The sequence below is a fragment of the Chelonoidis abingdonii genome, chromosome 1, assembly GCF_003597395.2.
Source record: "Chelonoidis abingdonii isolate Lonesome George chromosome 1, CheloAbing_2.0, whole genome shotgun sequence".
NCBI classification, from domain to species: domain Eukaryota; kingdom Metazoa; phylum Chordata; order Testudines; family Testudinidae; genus Chelonoidis; species Chelonoidis abingdonii.
This window is the reverse complement of record NC_133769.1, coordinates 361,619,485-361,639,666: the sequence shown is the minus strand read 5'-3', so window position 1 is coordinate 361,639,666 and position 20,182 is coordinate 361,619,485. Positions and strand designations below refer to the sequence as shown.

At 46.9% G+C, this 20,182-nt stretch overlaps 1 protein-coding gene and 1 long non-coding RNA gene across 4 annotated transcripts in view; one reads left to right on the top strand and one right to left on the bottom strand.

Annotated features, from left to right (window-relative positions):
* Window positions 1–13,261, top strand: part of LOC116834575 (uncharacterized) — a 48,905-nt gene extending 35,644 nt beyond the window's left edge. For all 3 annotated transcript variants that reach the window (XR_012655067.1, XR_004375987.2, XR_004375985.2), the window contains 2 exons: window positions 9,742–9,893; window positions 11,540–13,261. This is a non-coding gene — a long non-coding RNA (uncharacterized LOC116834575). The remainder of the gene's footprint in view (window positions 1–9,741; window positions 9,894–11,539) is intronic.
* The window catches only part of MAP6 (microtubule associated protein 6), a 69,102-nt gene that overhangs the window by 10,570 nt on the left and 38,350 nt on the right, over window positions 1–20,182 (bottom strand). The window lies entirely within an intron of this gene.

Sequence of the window (20,182 nt, the reverse complement as noted above, 5' to 3'; positions counted from 1 at the left end):
GCCAATTCGACAGGGTGGATGTGGGTCAGTCCCAAGAAGTGATGAGGAGGGAGCGTCAATGCTCAGGAGAGGCAAAAGTTGGGCTTTTGCTAGTTGTGCGAGTAGCTATGCCTAGTCCCAGTACCCTATGTACTAAGCCCAAATTAATGGTGTTAAATTTGCAAATGAATTTTAGTTCTGGCTTCTTTCTTTGAACGTACTGTTTCTGAAGTTTTTTTGTTACTATATGGCACTTTTAAATCTATTATATAAGCAATGTCCAGAGGCTTGAAATGTTCGCTACTGGCTTACAAAAAGCCTTCATGTGTCATTATATAATGCCCTGCATCTGTCTTTCATCCATGCATCTGAAGAAGTGGGTTTTTTTTTTTACCCACAAAAGCTTATGCCCAAAAAATCTGTTAGTTTTCAAGGTGCCACCCAAGACTCCTTGTTGTTTTTTGTGGATACAGATAAACGCACGGCTACCCCCTGATCACTTGATATATTATAAGCAGTACAGTTAAAAGATGGGAGTTGCCTTAATGTCTCCCACCAACTGGGAGGTGTGAGCCCCAGCTTGGGGTTAGAAAACACATCTTAGCTTTGCTCAAACTAATGCATAAAAATAGCTGTGTGGACGTTGGTGGGCTGTGGGCGGCAGCTTGGGCTAGCCTGCTCAAGGAAGTACCCAGAGATTTGGAAAGGCTCTTGTAGTTGGTGTTGGCGTGCCCACTCCAGCCGAGCTACACATGCCTGACCGAGCTTTAGAGTGCTCAGCTCAACGCAGAGCTAGCACACGTGTGTCTGCTCAAGTCTGAGATCCCACTTCCTAGTCGCTGTGTATTAGATGTACATGCAGCGTAACTCTCTGCACTGGTGAACGTCCTATCTCTGTGGACCAGCCATTAGGACAGGACCCCCATAACATTCCAGTTGAACCACGGGGTAACAGGATGCGTCTTTTGGCTAGCACTGGCTGCTTACGGATATGCTTGAAGTGATGCCAAAACCCAGAGGGGGATCCAGGTTTCTTATCTCAGTTACCTGATTATAAATCAGGGAGATGCTGACACCACTTGTCATGTCAGTGGAGTCACTCCAGATTAACACTAGCGCACTATGAAGTAGGATTCCTCTCCCTTTAGGGTGCAGAAAATTATTGAGGATCCTAAGCTCACTGTGGGCAAAACATTAAACCTGTCTGAAGCCCCGTGGGCTTGTAGCTGAATGGTATCAATCTGAATCGCAGTTAAACCTGAACCCCTGTAGGTGCTTGCTTCAAAAACTGACCACAGACGGAAGAAATCAATGCTTACCTGAAAAATTAAAGTGGGCATCTCACTGAGTGACCTGCCCAGCCGTAAGAGCTGAGTTCAGGTTCAGACCAGTGTCTCACAGGCGTGTGCGTGTAGGGTATTTGGTGTCATCTTCAACTGCAAGTCTCCATTAATCCTCTGGACCCAAGCGGGAATCAATCTGACATACGAATGAAAATAACCAGTATGAATCCAGCTGGCCAACAGTAGAGTCTCGTGTCTCTGCAGATGGGGGCTTCATCCAAAGTTCATTGAAGACAGTAAAAGACTGCCATTTGGCTCATCGGATGTTGAACTCAAGGCCAGTGTATCTATAGCCAAGTCAGAACATAGCACCTCAAACAACTGATGGTATCACATCAGGTCAAGAAAGGACACTGTCAAAGATATTTGTACCTGCAATCAGATCGTTATTTTATCGCTCGGTTTTGGGCCTCAGGTGCATATTCGCACTGGTTACAAGATCCATACATACCTAGCTGCTCACAAAACTCCAGTTTAAACAAGTGGCATGGCGGAGGTCAGATTGTGCGGATTCTGGCCTATATGTAATATACATTAGCATCTAGGGTTTTATCATCACAGTATAATCCGCGCTGCTATCTGTGGGAACCCATCTCAGTCAGATCTCAAAGATTAGATGTGAATTGCATCAGATGTTCACACATAGCAGCGCGAAATGCTCAATAGGTGGGAAATTAGAGATGGTCAAGGATCAGGAGCTAATTCTTTGGCAGCTCTCTACCGCTCCTCTTTCAAACGAAAGTTAAAAACAGTCGGCCGAAAACACTAAACTACAGCAAATTAACGGAAGGCCGAATATAATCTAGAAACAAACATGTGGGGCTAGTAACGAGGCTCGTGCATAACCAGTGCCCATTTATTCCTTGCACAAGCCACTAACGAGCAGTTCATCCAAATTCAACCCCCAAAGGCCATTTAATTTATATTGCCTGTTCTGTGGCGCTTAAGGATGTGGGCATTTAAACTCACCAAGTCAATGCATATGATAGAGAAGGGCCCATAGTGTGAGTTACAATCTTAAGACAATGAACTCACTTTCTACCACAATGGCCTCAAATTTAAGAGGGGAAGCATCATTCTTGCTACAGCCATGCACTTTAAACCCAACCAATACAAAGCTGCCCTAAGCCCTCAAGCTTGTGCTGCGTTTGATTAAGGTGGGTAAAGAGAGGCGATTGGAAGCTAGTGATATACCGACAACTTCCCATGAAACCTGCTATGCCAAAGAAATCATTGATCTTAGAACACCCCATTGCCCTGTGCTAGGTGGTGGAGACTCTATGTCAGCTATTGTCCGATGGTTGTTGTATCTCAATTCCAAGGATTACATGGTATGCTGGTGCTGAGAACATGAAGGTCATCTTATGGTCTTCGATCTCCATCATGCGGGAAGTCCATAATACTATGATGGTTCCCATCATGTCTTTAGTCTCTGCTCAAGATGACATCAAGACAAGGAAACTTGGAGCACTCGCTATACGCGGTGTTTGCTAAGGTGCCGCCTACCTGTCAGGAGGCGATAACAGTAAATAGTAATGATGGGAGGCATTTCAGTACCCCACCACTTATCTGCCAGCTGATTCGTTTCATCTGTTCCAGGACAGCTGACAAACGCACAATCAAAGTGCCACGCTGCGAGATCAAAGTTCTACCACCACACAGGGGCAGGGGTGCGTTGTTCGATCGAAACTGCCAGGGTATGTCTACACTTAAGGAAGTTTAGGTCAAATTTATTAAAAGTTGGTTTTTAGAAATCGTTTTTATACAGTCGATTGTGTGTGTCCGCACACAAAATGCCTAAGGTGCATTGAAGTCGGCGGACTGTGAGTCCCCAAACCGAGGCTAGCATCGATTCTGTGAGTCTTTACACCTGTGTGGTCAGCTGTGGGTTAGCTATCCCACAGTGTCCCACGAGTCTACCGGCTGCCCAGTCTAGTCACTCGAGTAATGCTGGAGGATACTTTAGAGTCCTACACTGCACTCATGCGGCAAAAACAAGTGTCGGCGGGTGTCTTGCAAGTACATGTCGTCAGGCCCCTCTCTCTCCTCCCTCCTCCGTGAAAGCCATGGCAGACGACAATGTTTCGCAGCCTTTTTTCCTGCTTCCTGAAAGCAGACACCAACCAACGGCAAGCATGGAGCCTGCTCAGCTCACCATCGATTGTACTTCTCCTGGGTGCTGGCAGACGTGGGACTGCATTGCTAACAGCAGCAGCTCATTGCCTTTTGGCAGCTAGACGGTGCATTACAATTCGTACCATCATCGTCATAGTCCTGGGTGCTCTTTTAGCCTGACCTCAGTCAACGGTCAGTTCAGGGGCACTGGCAGTACATGGGGAAGTGTGATCTCAGGCTCAGTGGCTAGTGCCAGGTTTTCAGTGTAGGGGACAAACATAAAAAAGGCACTCTCTCTTGGCTCTTCTCCCATTTCCCCCAGATTACCCTAGGACTGGCTCAGGACTCCTGCGCGGCTCCTGGGGGCAAATAACCCGTCCCCCTGCTGGTCCCGGGAGAGTCCTCCTGCCACAGAGCATGCTCGCAGGTCTCCCCACCGGGTCTGTGGCGCCCCGCTCCCATCACGGTGTCCCATCCCCCCGCCCACGACTTCAGGCTCCTGCACCGCCGGCCAGAGCCCCAAACCATCCAGACAGCACAGCCTGCGCCTGCCCTGGCGCGGCCCAGCCCTGGGGAGGCCAACTCACCAGACCCCAGGCAATGCAACAGGATCCCCCCCCGCGCCGCTCACTTCTGTCTATAAGCTCACGCCTGTCCCCCGGCTGCACCTGGCGCTTGGCACACTCCATAGCGGGGCTCGCCAGCCAGCGTGGCTAAAGCAACAGGGACCTTTATTGCCTCCCCGCCCGCGCGGATTAGGCAAGGGGCAGGGGGCGGGGAGCGCTTGGCTGCTGCAGCCGGCCAAGGAACCGGCCCCTCGCCCTTCCGCCGTGTCGCCGCCCCCCCCCAGTGCTCCTCCCGGCCAGAACTGCTGCGAGCACGGCCGGCAGGTGTCACTTCTCCTACGCGGCCTGCCACCCCAACAGGCTCCTCTGGCCGGCGCTGCTGCTCAGTGCGGCCTGGGCAGGCCTCCACTTCCGTGCCTGCCGCCCTGAGGAGAGCAGCAGCTTCCCTTAACCACGCTAGCTCACTGACTGACTCATCAGCCTCTACCCATTCTTCTGCTGAGCACCCAGAGAGATGACAATGGCTAGCAATCATACTGCACCATCTGCTGGCGACACACAGAGATGATGATTGGATAGCACTTGTACTGCATTGTCTTCTGCATCAGCAGCCAGGAGTATGATGGCTTGCAGTCGTACTGCACCATCTGCTGCCAGCTAAGATGTAAAAATAGATGTATCTGTATAAAAGATATGCTAAGGGTAATGTTTTCTCTTTACCTGTAGAAGGGTTTAACAAAAGAACCTAACACCTGACAGAGGACCAATCAGGAAACCGATTTTTTAAATGAGCTTAAGGAGGAATTGGTGGGTCTCTCTTGTCTTGGATCGTGTCTTTTTGTCTGTGCTCTCAGCTACTGGAAGGTTTTTCTATCTTCCAATCTTCTGTTTCCAAATGGTAAGTACAGAGAGAAAAACAATAAGGCTTAATGTTGTTTTGGTTGATTACATGTGTGTAGCTTGCGAAATTGTTCAAATTGGATTCTTTTTGATCAGACTGTTTATTCATTTTTTTCCTTTAAGCAATTGATCCTGTATATTGTCATCTTGATACAGGAAATTTTGATGTCTTTTTCTTTCTTTTTTATATAAATTTTTTCTTTTTAAGACTTGTTTGAGTTTTCTCTCTGGGGTAGGCTAGGACAAGGGGAGGGGAATTCTTGTGTTAGATCCTAGGAGGATAAGCCTTGCAGCACAGGGAATTGTGGGAGGGGGAAGAGAGATAGAATCATTTCTGTTCCTGTGGGTTTGTCTCTTTGTGGAATAGAGAGATATCTTCTTGGTATTGTGATGTAAGAGATTGGCATCAATACTCTCAGGTTGTTAGCCCAAAGAGGAAAGTTGGGTGGGAGAGAGAGGGGGAAATATCATAAGCATCTTTCCCAAATCTGGACCTTAGCGTCCAAAATCTGGGTGCTTGTATGAATCTCCCAACTATTACCAGCTTGGATCTGATCTCGCTGCCACCAGCCAGGAATTCCAGGGCCTGACTCCCTCTCTGGTTCTTCCAAACCTTCTCTGGGGACCCCAAGACTCAGAAGCCCTGATCTCACACCAAAGGGAAAACAAACCTCCTCCCTTGTCTCCTCTTACTCACCCCAGCGTCTCCTCCGCTCTGGGTTATCCTGGGCGATCTGTACTTAAACTCCCTGAATGCAAAAAGGAGAGGGAATTACCTTCCCCCGCCTCTTCCCCTGAGGCTATGCATTCAAACCTAGATCAGCCTAACACAAAGAGATTCCCCCCCTCCACTTCGTTCTTAGCCTACCAGAGAAAAACCTCAAACAGGTTTTAAAAAGAAAGCTTTTATATACTAAAAAGAAGAAAAGACATAAAAATTCTTCCTGTATCATAGGTGACAAATATATCAGAGGTCAATTGCCTCAAAAGAAAAAAATATGGAATCGACACAGCCTATACTATTCAAAAAAGAGATACATTTAAACATTCCGCACACACACAATGTAAATACAAAACACATGTAAAAGCATATTGTTTTGCTACCGTTTGTACTTACACTGGGAAACTGAAGATGAGAGAGCTTACAAATTAGAAAAGAATCCCCTTCTCATAGTGAGAGCAGACCAACGACAAAAACCCCAAAATAATTCCTCCCTGAGCTTTGAAAGATGTCGTTTCCTGATTGGGTCCTTGGTCAGCTGTGTTTGGTTCCTTTGTTACCCGTTTACGTAAATACATTAACCTTAGCTACTATTTATGACAGAAGGGAAGTGGAGTATTTTCCCTTGCCGGGTAAGACTCAGAGCTTTCTGTGTGCTTGGGTCCCTCAGGGAAAGTTGGGGGGACGATGAACGAGGCAATGGTGCCTGTAATTCCTGTCTAGGTGGCGCAGTAGTAAGACTCCAGAGCTGGTAATTAAGTCTTGGAGGTCATCAGCTAGAGCACCTAGATTTTGGACGCTAAGTCCAGATTTGGAGATAAGGCGTATGTAGTATCAAAACAGAAATTGACCTGATTTGTTTGTGAAAATCAACAAGCTGACCTGAACCAGGGTTTGGGAGTTCAGTCCTAGGCGGCCATTCTGTGTACAGTGTTCGTATTTCTCCTTGACTGCAAAGCTACCCCTTTTGTTGATTATAATTTCCTGTGTATAAGACATGTCGTCAGTCACCCTACATCTACGTCAGAGCAAAGGCAAACAATTTTTCGCAAAAAAGAACCTTCTCATAGCTGAGAGACAGACAAAAGACACAGACCCAAGACAAAGAAGACCCACAAATTCCCTCCCTTAAGCTTTTAAAAAATCCGGTTTCCTGATTGGTCCTCTTGTCAGGTGTTTGGTTCCTTTTGTTAACCCTTTACAGGTAAGAGAAACATTAACCCTTAGCTATCTATTTATGACAGATACATCTATCTTTTACATCTTAGGCTGGCAGCAGATGGTGCAGTACGACTGCAAGCCATCATCATCTCCTGGCTGCTTGCCAGAAGACAATGCAGTACAAGTGCTATCCATCATCATCTCCTGGGTGCTCGCCAGAAGATGGTGCAGTATGATTGCTAGCCATTGTCATCTCCTGGGTGCTCAGCAGAAGATGGGAATGACCTGCCTGAGTCAGTAGTGTAGCTAGCGTGGTTAAGGGGAAGCTGCTGCTTCCCCTCAGGGCGGCAGGCACGGAAGTGGAGCCTGCCAGGCCGGCACTGCCAGCAGCGCGGCCAGAGGAGCTGTGGGGTGGCAGGCCGGCGTGGAAGTGACACCTGCCGGCCGGTGCTGCCAGCAGTACGGCCGGAGGAGCCACTGGGGGGGGGGCGGCAGACACGGCTGGAGGAGCGAGGGGGCCGGTTCCTTGGCTCGGGGCTCAGCAGCCAAGAGCTCCCCGCCCCCCTGCCCCTTGCTAATGCGGCGGGCAGGGGGAGGCAAAAAGGTCCCTGTGCCTTTAAGGCCACCTGGCTGGCGAGCCCCGCATGGAGTGTGCCAAGCGCCAGGTGCAGGCCGGGGACAGGCGGCAGCATAGGACAGAAGGTGAGCGGGGCGGGGGGGGGATCCTGTGCATTGCCCTGGGGGGTCTGGGTGAGTGGCTCCCCAGGGCTGGGCCCGCAGGGCAGGGGCGCAGGCTGTGCTGTCTGGATGGGTTGGGGCTCTGGCGCGGTGCAGGAGCCTGGAGTCTGGGGCGGGGGGGGATGGGACCCCGTGAGTGGGGCGGGGCGGCACAGCCCGGTGGGGGATACCTGCTGAGCATGCTGGGCAGGAGAGACTCTCCCGGGACCGCAGGGGGACGGGGTTATCTGCCCCCCAGGAAGCCCGCAGGAGTCCTGAGCCAGTCCTAGGGTTAATCTGGGGGGGAAATGGGAGAAGCCAAGAGAGGGTGCCTTTTTTATGTTTGCTCCCCCTACACTGAAAACCTGGCTACGCCACTGGCCTGAGTCACTCCCATGTCTGCACAGGTGCCCCTGACTGACCTTACTGAGGTCAGCTAAAAGAGCACCCAGGAATATGACGATGATGGCTACGAATTGTAATGCACCGTCTGCTGCCAAAAGGCAATGAGCTGCTGCTGTGTAGCAATGCAGTCCCACGTCTGCCAGCACCCAGGAGAAGTACAGTGATGGTGAGCTGAGCAGGCTCCATGCTTGCCGTGGTATGGTGTCTGCTCAGGTAAGCCAGGAAAAAAGGCGCGAAACAATTGTCTGCCATGGCTTTCACGGAGGGAGGGAGGGAGAGAGGGGCCTGACGACATGTACTCAGAACCACCCGCGACACTGTTTTTGCCCCATCAGGCATTGAGATCTCAACCCAGAATTCCAGTGGGCAGCGGAGACTGTGGGAACTGTGGGATAGCTACCCACAGCTACCCACAGTGTAAAGCTCCAGAAGTCGATGCTAGCCTCGGTTCTGTGGACACAGTCCGCCGACTTAATGCACTTAGAGCATTTTGTGTGCGGACACACACAATCGACTGTATAAAAACGATTTCTAAAAAACCAACTTCTATAAATTTGACCTAAATTTGTAGTGTAGACATACCCTGAGGCTTTGTTCAGAACAACGCGCCCCCTTGTGGTATACTATGGATGCATGGCACTTTGTTGTGCCGTGTCAGCTGATCCTGGAACAATGAAACAGATTCAGCCTGGCAGTAAGTGGTTGCGAGTCTGAATGCTCCCTCATTACTATTTAATATTTGTATTGCCTCAGAAGGGTAGGAGGCACCTTGCAAACAGGTAGGAGCACAAGTTTCCTGTCTTGAGGAACTTACAGGCTAACAGCATGATGGAACCCATGTTATGCTTCCACGCAGAGGAGACAAAGACATAAGATGCCTCCTTGCTTCTCAGCACCAGCTCCATGTATCACTGGAATGAGACAACAACCTCCACAAAGCTGCTACTCCACCCCCAGCACAGGCAGGTAGAAATTGGGCAAGCAGGGCTGGGAAGTTGTCGGAGCCTTGACTCCACCCCCTCCCCCACAACCAGCACAGATGAGCTGGCAGTATGGTAAAGTGCTGGTGCAGATGACTTCCCCCTTGGACCATGTGGGAGAAAGGAGGCAGGCTAATAACCACACATGGCCCCTTATACAGGACTTGTGGTAAAGCCACCTCCTAGCCCCAGACAGGCAATATGAAAGAAAGGCCGGGGGTGGACTGCCGTAGTGAGCTTGTGCAAGTGAAAATGGGCACGGTATGCACAGCCTCGGTTAGCCCCACAGTTTTTGTTTCAGATTTTTTCCCTCCTTTAATTTTGCTGAGTTTGTTTTTAAGGAGCTTTTTCTTTCGGTGAAAGGGAGGCGGGAGGCTGCCAAGGAGCTAGCTCCTGATTTGCCATCTATCCCCGGGCACAGGCGAGGAACATCTGAAAAACACTAATTGAAACTGACTGAAATTCCCAGTAGAAAAGCAGTGTCTGTGGAACTAGATGACTACTAACAGGCCAAATCCCACAATCCTGCCTCCAGCAAAACTCCCACTGCGATTAACTGGAGTTTGACGAAGTAAGGACTGACCCAAAATATGCACCTGAGGACAAGAACCAGCAAATCATTGCATCAAATCATACAGTTCCTCTGACCCTGGATAGTAATCCACATAGTGGTTAGTGAGCTATCTGACTTGGCTATAGGATACACTGGGCCTGAGTCAACATCCATGAAAGCCAATGGCAGTCTTTTTACTGTCTTCAATGAACTTTGGATGAAGCCCCCCCATCTGCAGGGAGACAGAGACTCTACTGTTGGCCAGCTGGATTCATACTGGTTATTTTCATTCGTATGTCAGATTTGATTCCCGCTTGGTCCAGGAGGATTAATGGAGACTGCAGTTGAAGATGAACCAAATACCCTACACGCACACGCCTGTGAGACACTGGCTGAACCTGAACTCAGCTCTACGGCTGGCAGCCACCTCAGGAGATGCCCACTAAAAATCAGGTAAGCATTGATTTCTTCCGTCTCTGTCAGTTTTTGAAGCCAGCACCTACAGGGGTCAGGTTTAACTGGTTCAGAGTGATACCATTTCAAGCTACAACCCACAGGGCTTTCAGACAGGTTTATGTTTGCTCACAGTGAGCTTAGGATGTCCAATTAATTCTGCACCCAAAGGGAGAGATCCTACTATCAGTTACGCTAGTGTTAATCTGGAGTGACTCCACTGACATGCAAGGTGTCAGCATCTCCCCTGATTTATATCAGTGTAACTGAGATAAGAACCTGGTGCCCCTTGGGTTTGATCACTTCAAGCATATCCGTAAGCAGATGCTACAAAGACAGCATCCACATGTAACCCGTGGTTCACTGAATGTTATGGGTCCTGTCCTAGTGGCTGGTCCACAAGAGATAGGAGTTACCAGTGAGAGGAGTTACTCCTTGGGTACATCTACACAGCAGCTGGGAGTGGGATTCTCAGCTTGAGCAGACACACGTGTGCTAGCTCTGCTTGAGCTAGCACCTAAAGGTGGCAGTGTAGCTCTGGCAGGTTGGGCACGCCACCCAACTACAAAGCCTTCCAAATCTCTGGGTACGTCCTTGGGAGGCTAGCCCAAGCTGCCGCCCACACCACCACGTCCACACAGCTATTTTTATGCATTAGTTTGAGCAAAGCTAAGATGTGTATTTCTACCCAAGCTGGGGCTCACACCTCCCAGTTGGTGGGGAGACATTAAGGCAACTCCCATCTTTTAATGTACTGCTATATATATCAAGTATCAGGGGGTAGCCGTGTTAGTCTGTATCCACAAAAACAACAAGGAGTCTGGTGGCACCTTAAAGACTAACAGATTTATTTGGGCATAAGCTTTTGTGGGTAAAAAAAACCCACTTCTTCAGATGCATGGAGTGAAAGTTACAGATGCAGGCATTATATAATGACACATGAAGGCTTTTTGTAAGCCAGTAGGCGAACATTTCAACCTCCCTGGACATTCTTTAACAGATTTAAAAGTAGCTATAGTTGAACAAAAAAACTTCAGAAACAGACTTCAAAGAGAAAGAGCAGAACTAAAATTCATTTGCAAATTTAACACCATTAATTTGGGCTTGAATAGGGACTGGGAGAGGCTAGCTCACTACAAAAGCAACTTTGCCTCTCCTGGAATTGATACCTCCTCATCAATTATTGGGAATGGACCACATCCACCCTGATCGAATTGGCCCTGTCAGCACTGGTTCTCCACTTATGAGGTAACTCTCTTCTCTTCATGTGTCATTATATAATGCCTGCAGCTATAATTTCACTCCATGCCTCTGAAGAAGTGAGTTTTTACCCACAAAAGCTTATGCCCAAATAATTCTGTTAGTCTTTAAGGTGGCACCGGACTCCTTGTTGTTTTTGCTATATATATCTTCCTACTGTATTTTCCACTTCATGCATCTGATGAAATGGGTTTTAGACCATGAAATCTTATGCCCAAATAAATTTGTTAGTCTATAAGGTGCCACAAGGACACCTTGTTGTTTTTGCTGATACAGACTAACACAGCTACCCCTCTGAAACCTGCTCTTAGTATGTCCCATTTTCGGTCCCTGGTGATTACTGTCATTGTACACCCTGTACATGGTTCCAATCTACCACTTTCTAGGGCTTCCTGGCAGCATCTCCTCTATCCCAGCCCATGACTCTCTCTGCTCTAGAGAAATGCTTTAATTTCACTTATACTCTGGTTGATGAAAACAAGATCCAGCATGAATCAACAGTGTTTATTCTGCATCTTTATGCAGGGTTGTAAAAAAGTCTTTACACCTCGAGCTTAGGCTGACTTAAAAGAGGAGCCCTGAATTCATGTGCAGGAGCCTAGAAACTCTGACTCTGTTACAAACCTCTTGCCCCAAAAATGTCAGCTTTGAGCAGACCTGGCCAATCTGTAAGTATACTCATTCCACCAGAGTTTGAGAAATAAAAACTGGATGTCATGCGATCCATTTTGTGTTGGGGAGTTAGAAAAATATGTTCATGACTACACAACAATGCACGAAATTATTTTTAGCAAAGATTTAGAACATTTGCTGCCCACTCCTGTGTTCCACCTGTCAGTAAACGGTTATTGTGTTTTTAAATTCCAGACTGATGAAGGAAGGCTATGACACAATACAGCACTTTTACTTATCACCTCGGCTTAGAAAACAGCGAACAGGATAGAATCCCAGTCTCTTGCTCTATCCACCCAAAAATACATCTTCCAGATTCCTTCCTTATTGTGATAAGACACTGTAGGGCAACCAGCTTCTAACACTGAATTTACTTGGACAGTGGTGTTTTGGCTGTGAAGGTACCAAAGTGGTGGAACAGATTTAGGAGCCTGGGTGCTGAAATAAGATGATGGAAGCTGTACACAAATCGTTAGATAGGTTGATAAATCACTTATTAAAAGAACATTTTGGTTAGGAAAATATTAAGTAGAACTAGTCAGTTACTAAAAAGAAACCGCTTATCATAGGTTAAATGCTATGGATAAAATTAGAGGGAAGGTGTGCAGAAGGGAACATAATAAATCAAAGGAGAAATTAAACCCACATTTGAGAATGCGCTGATAAAATTTGCAGTCCCTTGCTTCCATCACATCCACGTCTGCCTTGGCTTCAGGTTAAAAAGAAAGCACCTTAAATTGTCTCCTTTTAACACAGAAACTGAAAGATGTTTCCTGGAGACCAACACTGATGGCTGCAGACTGCACTGGTGCAGCATGTTTCGCAAGTCTATTAGTGCAAATTTAAGAAACATTTGCAAAATCCACTTAGCACCAACTAGACATGATAAATGTTTCTTCAGAAAAGACTGGCTGGCCCAAATTAAGGGCTACATCCTGCCGCTTGTACTCATAGTAAGTAGCTCCTTACTATTTGGGTAGCTCCATTCAGCTCAGTGCAACTAGGTGAGAAGCAAGGTACTACACTATGTGAGTAAGGGTGGCAGAATCTGGCCCTAGACTCCTGATTTTATACATCAGATAAACTATAGAGGACAATACCACAATCATCTTAGAATGAGGGGACATAAAGAAAGTATTTAAAATAATGAATGTGGAGAAGGTAGATTGGGAACTTCTGTTCTCCCGTAACACAAGGCAACATTCAATTAAATTCAACGGTGGGAAATTCAAAACCCATGATGAGAAATAATGTTTTCACACAACATGTGATTGAACCTGTGGAACTTTCTGCCACAAGAAGTCACTGAGGCCAAGAATGTAACAGGATTCAAAAAGGGACGGAACATTTCTATGGACATCAAGTATGTCTGGAGTTATTATAATTAATGACAACTATAATTTTGGAAGGGATAATAGACCTCATGCTGCATTGTGTGCGCTTGGTCTTAGCTAATCTCTGACTAGAGACCAGGATGAGAGCTATGTGTAGGGGCAGTTTACCCCACAACTCCCCACTGTCAGGTTATTGCACCTTCCTCTGGGCTTCTGGTGGTGGTCACTGTCAGTGACTGGATAGGATGGACTATGGGTTTGATCCAGTCAGATGATCCTACTCATACAAATCCAGTAGGACTGCTCAGGTGGGTCAGATAGGAGCTTTAGGACCAAAATGTGGTTAAGCTCAACTCTAGTGGCAAACATCCTCTGGACATTAATAGCAACAAAAACAGGCCCCTGCGCATGCCTGCAAGCCAGTACATGCTCCATTAACGTTAAAAATAAAGAACTCCCTGGACTGGGGGTTTTTACAAAATCAAATTTCTACATGCAGCCATACAAATGTCACGATACTTTTAAAAATTGTATTATTGTTATTCGTATTACTTGGAGAAGCATTTGGCCCAGGGACTTGGTAATGAGTTATGGAGCCTTTCGCCCTTCAGTCATTGATGGGAATGCAGTCCAGGTCAGTACTGGGCAATATTTTTCAGTGACTAGTGTAATCACCAAAAATATATTTTTCATTGACATCATTTGTGAATTCGGGACTAATCTGGTGAATAGTTTTGACTCCCCCAAAATAGGAAAAATTTTCAAAAAAGTTGACACTGTTCATTTCAGCCATTTAGAAATAAAATGTTTTGATTTTTCATTTCAAAATGGCATTTCATTTACAAATTTAGCTAATTAAAAAGGTAGGAAAACACCCCAAAATTACCCAAAACAAAATGAAGAAGCCCCCAAAAATTAATTTTGGGTTGAACAAAATGTTTTGTTTGATCTGCAATTATTTTTTTTTTCATTTTGGTGAGAAAAAAAACCAAAGATTTCAGTTTTGGTTCAAACTGAACTCAATTATTTTTCAGATGTTGCGGTTCCGCCCATGAACCAAAACATCAATTATTTGCTCAGAGCTATAATTTACTGACCCCAAATGGTTCCCATGTAGTAAATCCTTGGTTGTCTGTGTGAAATAGGGGAGGTGGCCTAGACAGAAGTTAGATCACACGGGAGCAATAGCTAACCCAGTTTATATCCCTGCCCCACGCATTTTCTAAAGTGCTTTGTCTCAATCCAGTTCCTAATGGACAAGAGCCCAGAACACAAAACTACCAGCAGAGCCAGTACTAATTGACACCATTGTTGGCCAGCTCAGCAGAAAGGCCTAGCTGCAAATGGACCATAGAGTTCCAACTACCTCTTCACATATATCAATGGCCCTAAGGACCAATAGCATAAAGATATTGGGACCTAAGGTTCAAACCACCTAGCCCTTCAAGCATAACAATGGATCGAACCCTGAGATGAGGTGCTGAGCTCCTGAAACTCTTGCACTAAAGCAACTGCAGGTGCTTCACATCTTTCAGGATTTCCAATGACTGGGAAGATCTCATCTGAGAATGAGAAGGAAGCTGAAATACCCTGGAACAGCTGATCAGTCAACGGAAAGTTAACATCTCTGCCACAGTCACTGGTGCAACTGCTGCCTACAGTTACACCTATGTAAAAAGCTGAGTAGCTCTGTTGAAGTTAATGGGGAAACTGCGCACTTAAGGCCTGCTCCAACTTCACTGGAAGCGAATGGGAGTTTTTCCCATAGCATCACTGAGATTTGGCTCAGGGCCATATGCCAGCAGGATGGAGAGCAGAATTTGAACTGCACAAAATATCTGCAGTATCGTGATATGAGTGAAACTCTTTAGGGGCAACTTCTGCCCTGATCTACTGCAGCCTGTGCAATCCCCAGGGCTTCAGGGTTTGTAAAATAGAGCAAATCTTAATTTCATTTACAGTCTTAAGAACAGGTGAGGTTGCTTTAGGGGAACTCTGACCTACACAAACCCCTGAAAGCAAGGAAATGTCCAAGTAGCCATCCAAGATTTTCAAAAGAGATTCGTCATTTAGGAGTACTGTAATTTTTAGACGCCCAACCAGACACCTTTAAATGGCCTGATTTTCAGCAAGCTCTGAGCACCCACCCTCTCAAAAATCAAGCCTCTTTAAAGTGTCTCAAATAGGCAGCCAACATCTGTGATGCCTTAAACAAGTTGGCCGCCTTCATTAAAGTCCCAAAAGCCCCTCACAGCATTGGCAGACTCTACCTTCTAAGTAACCCCCAATGTGTACAGTAAGACAATGCACGTACCACATTCCTCACGCTCACCCAAGCACTAAAATCCTTAACCTTGACCTCAGCAACCACAGGTTCCATGACGGTTAGGCAGCTGTACGCTCACAATCAGGGCCAGCTTTAGGAGGTGTGGGGCCCAATTCAAACAGTTTCGATGGGGCCCCGGCAGGGATGACTAAAAAAAAAAAGCAAACCCCATAAAAAAACATGTGGGGCTTGTACTCACTAGGCAGTGCTCCAAGTCTTTGGCGGCACTTTGGTGGCAGGTCCTTCACTCACTCCAAGTCATCAGCGGCACTGAAGGACCCACCGCCGAAGACCCAGAGCAAGTGAAGGACCCACCACTGAAGTGCCACTGAAGACCTGGAGCGCCACCAGGTGAGTAAAAATTAAAAAGGCGCCTCTAGCCAGGGAAGGGATTCTCACTGGGTGTGGGGCCCTCTTAGGCGCGGGGCCCGATTCGGGGGAATTGGTGGAATAGGCCTAAAGCTGGCCCTGCTCGCAATCTGCAGGAGGTGTTAGTTCTCATGGTGAAGTCTGAGGCTTGCGTCCTGATGATTTCCTGCTGCCAGAAACGCCCATCGGGGCCAGAGCAGCAGAGGGCTGACATTCAGGCAGCCTCCCGTTAGTGTATAACTCTGGCTCTCACCATTAGCCCACACATATTTCAGCTTCTTTTGATCAGAAGAGCAATTCTGAGTGATTGCAAGTGAGAAACTGCAAGTGAGCGAGTGAGATTTGCCAATAAAATCGTAAGAGCTATCCCATCTGCTCCCCTACATACAACATCAGGTGCTAAGGTCTCAGATTCCCTCTCGGTGCTAAAAGACAGCATTTTGCTTTGGTGCATCTATTATTATTCTGTGCATAGTAATTTCCTGTAACATCTCTCCGGGACTGTAAATAGCATAAGGCAGCTACTTGTGCCTCAGATGATTTTTTCCAAACATGAATATTCAAGCTTCATCCTCCCACCCACACACACACACCAGCACACTATGGTTGGCCCAATATAAAGTCAGTTATGTTCAAATATCCTGAGTCAATTTGATGTATTAATGTGTGAGTGGGAAACATCAATCAAATAAAGGAGGAAGTATCATGGAGAAATAAAACCTGTGGCTATGCTTTGCTAGGTCCTACTCTGTGCTGAACTTGAACACAAGATGGGGAAAGAGTCTGTAGGGATCCTCTCTCACTGTGCAAGAGGCATGCATTCAAGAAGGCTGTAAGAGGGACCAGGATAACACGCTGTCCATGTACCATATCCTCCACAGGATGTGGTCAATTCAGCTAGCAGAGGAGTCCATGCTTCCATCTGGTTATGAAGGATGATAGAGTCAGTAGCTCAAGACAGAACGAGAATGAGGACCTCAAGTTAATGTGCCAGCCATGCATCATGGCCCCCATACAGTGCAACACAGAAGTTGCACCCACTCTTATCCCTGCTCCACTGCAAAATAACATGGTGCAGAAGAGTGACATCATGAATACACTAGAGAACCTCAGAAAACCAGCAGGTAAGATAGCAATGCATCCTTGAGGGCATGACCGCAATCTAGCCCTGCTTGATGAACAGATTTGCCATGTGCCTATGCTTCAGGATCTGCTGGACCGACATGGGGAGTAGTTCTAGAACTGAGGGCCTTCCAGTGAGAACAGCCACACATCATGTTCAGACCCAGTTGATCTCTACTGCTGCAATGGTGCCTGGGGAGGAGAGACGGTCTATAGGGTACGCAGAACCCAAACAATACTGCGCTTTAAATGTTGATACTAACACACTGAGTGTTGCTGAAAGCAAGTAGGAAAGTGATGCAGTCTTTAGCCCATGGAGGTAAGATGCTCCCTATGACCATCCCCAGTGAGCAAGTGGGCTAAGTCCTTCTGCTCTGGTTGTAGCCTCAGAGAGGTCTTCAGAAGTAGCTCCATGGACCATGCTGCAGTAGTCCAGTCTGGACCCATCTATCACTGTCCAGACTCTATTAAAGCAGCACAGACCAGTTTTATATCTTGGGCTTCTGAAGTTAGGTGACTGAAACCCTCATGGACATGGTTGGCGGGTGACCTTCTGGTTCAGGGAGGCTAGTCCCCCACTGGAATCCAGAGCCTCCCCCTCCAATGCACTAGGCGGGCAACACGCGGCCCTCCCCAACCCAAGCACCAGGCAGGCAATGTGTGACCCCCAGGCCCAGAGCCCCCAGCCCCCTCTGAGCTCGGCAGGGGCTGCCCCAGTGCCAGCAGCCTCCCCCCAGCGCTCGGCGGTCACAGCCACCCCAAGTCCCAGCCGCAGACTGATCGCAGCAGCCCTAGCCCCAACCCTAGCCGCAAGCACCAGCCCCAGTACACTTCCCTAAAGAGGAGCAGCCAGCCTGCCTGGGCTGGGGACGATGTGGCAATCTGGAGGGAGCATGAATGGGGCCATGAGGGACTGTTTGGAGAGGCACAGCCTCTCCCAGCCTATGATACGCGCCACCCAGGCTCGTGGAACTGTTCATAGGTCTGACGCCAAGCCCACTGACACAGTCAAATGTCCTAGTGTAAATGCAGCCTGGTGTAAATGCTAAAACAGTACTGGTCAGCCCTGAGCAGAGGGCCAGTCAGAGGCTTAGTAACATTTAGGTGCCCTGCAAGCTCCCGCCCCCGCCAGTTCCCTCTCAGTGGTGTCAGAATGGAAGCCACAGCATGGATTCTCTTCTCAGCGCCCTCCAAAAGGGGTGGAGACGGGGCTGCAGAGGGCGAGTGGGAGAATTTGCAAGCGTCTCTCTCCAAATGCGGGTGAGCCGATCACCCTGTAACGTGCTAAAACAAAACAACTCATTACACAGATATTCTGAGACATGAAAATCTTTATTGTTGACAGATGAATGCAGCAGGGTTAGAATCCAGTACAGGAGTTGTCAGAGGAAGATCTTGGCAAGCCTTGGTATTTAAACAGAGCTAGAAGACTGAAAGTGCTGCTGTAAAGATTTCTTGGACCACAGATCACTGTGTGTCTGATTTATCCTGTGAACACATGCAGTGCTATCACACTGGGAGGATACAGACATACAAAATACTGAGACTAACAAAGCAATATGCTGTATATCTTCCTAAATTCAGGGAGGAAAGTTCAGGGAGGAAGGGAAATGAAATAACCTGCAAAGACAACAGTACTTAGCACAGTCCTGTTAATTCTGCTTTTCTTTGAAGATGCAAATATATTTTCAGCAATTAGTATCATGTGTAATTCATTCACATATCAGGGTACTGGTAGACTGGCTCCAGGATACCACAGTGACTGTATGTGCTCTCCCCTTCTCCAGCCTAAGTTCTTCTATGGTCCCCATCACCTTATGTATCTGTGAGCCAGATTTGTATATGTTGGATGGTGCCTTTCCCTCCCACCGCCAAGTAGTTCTATTGATAACACCGAGCTGGGAGAGGCTGCAAGGTGCTTTGGAGGACAGGATTAAAATTCAAAATGATCTGGACAAACTGGAGAAATGGGCTGAAGTAAATAGGATGAAATTCAATAAGGACAAATGCAAAGTACTCCACTTAGGAAACAATCACTTGCACACCTACAAAATGGGAAATGACTGCCTAGGAAGGAGTGCCGCAGAAAGGCTCTGGGGGTTGTGGTGGATCACAAGCTAAATAGGAGTCAACAGTGTAACACTGTTGCAAAAAGAGCGAACATCATTTTGGGCTGTATTAGCAGGAGTGTTGTAAGCAAGACACAACAAACAATACTTCTGCTCTATTCCACGCTGATTAGGCCTCAACTGGAGTTGTCCAGTTCTAGGTGCCACATTTCAGGAAGGATGTGGACAAATTGGGGAAGGTCCAGAGAAGATCAACAAAAATGATTAAAGGTCTAGAAAAAATGACCTCTGAGGAAAAATTGAAAAAATTGGGTTTGTTTAGTCTGGAGAGGAGAAGACTGAGATGGGACATGATAACAGTTTTCAAGTACCTAAAAGGTTGTTACGAGGAGGGAGAACGATTATTCTCCTAAACATCTGAGAATAGGACAAGCAGTGGGGAGAACGATTATTCTCCTAAACATCTGAGAATAGGACAAGCAGTGGGCTTAACTTGCAGCAAGAGAAGTTTAAGCGGGGCATTAGGGAAAACTTCCTGTCCGGGTAGTTAAGCACTGGAACAAATTGTGTAGGGAGGTTGTGAATCTGTCATTGGAGGTTTTTAAGAACAGGTTTTACAAACTCCTTCCAGAAATAGTCTAGTTATTACATAGTCCTGCCTTGAGTGCAGGGCACTGGACTAGATGATCTCTTGAGGTCCCTTCAAGTCCTACAATTCTATGGTTCTATGATTCTATGAATTCAGTGAGACTATTTGTGGAGTGAGGTACTATTCCCTTGAGCAAAATTATCAGAATTTGGTCTTAAGTGTCTGTAGATAGATATTCAAAATATTACTCCCCAGAACTCAGTGAGGTATTTAATCACATGCTTAATTTTAAGTATGTGCTTATGTCCATCCCTATTCAGCAAAGCACTTAAGCACTCATTTAACAGTACAGAAGGACACACATTTAAATGTACTTAAATGTTTTGCCGAATCAGAGCCTATGTTACTACAATTAAGAACCTAAATTCAATCAACATTTCAATTTAAAATGGAAATCTGACACAGCTGGGTGATTTGGTGGAGGCTGGGAAAGACAAATGTGCTTTGGATCAAATGTATAAATTCAGGTGTGGTAGAATCAGGGTTCT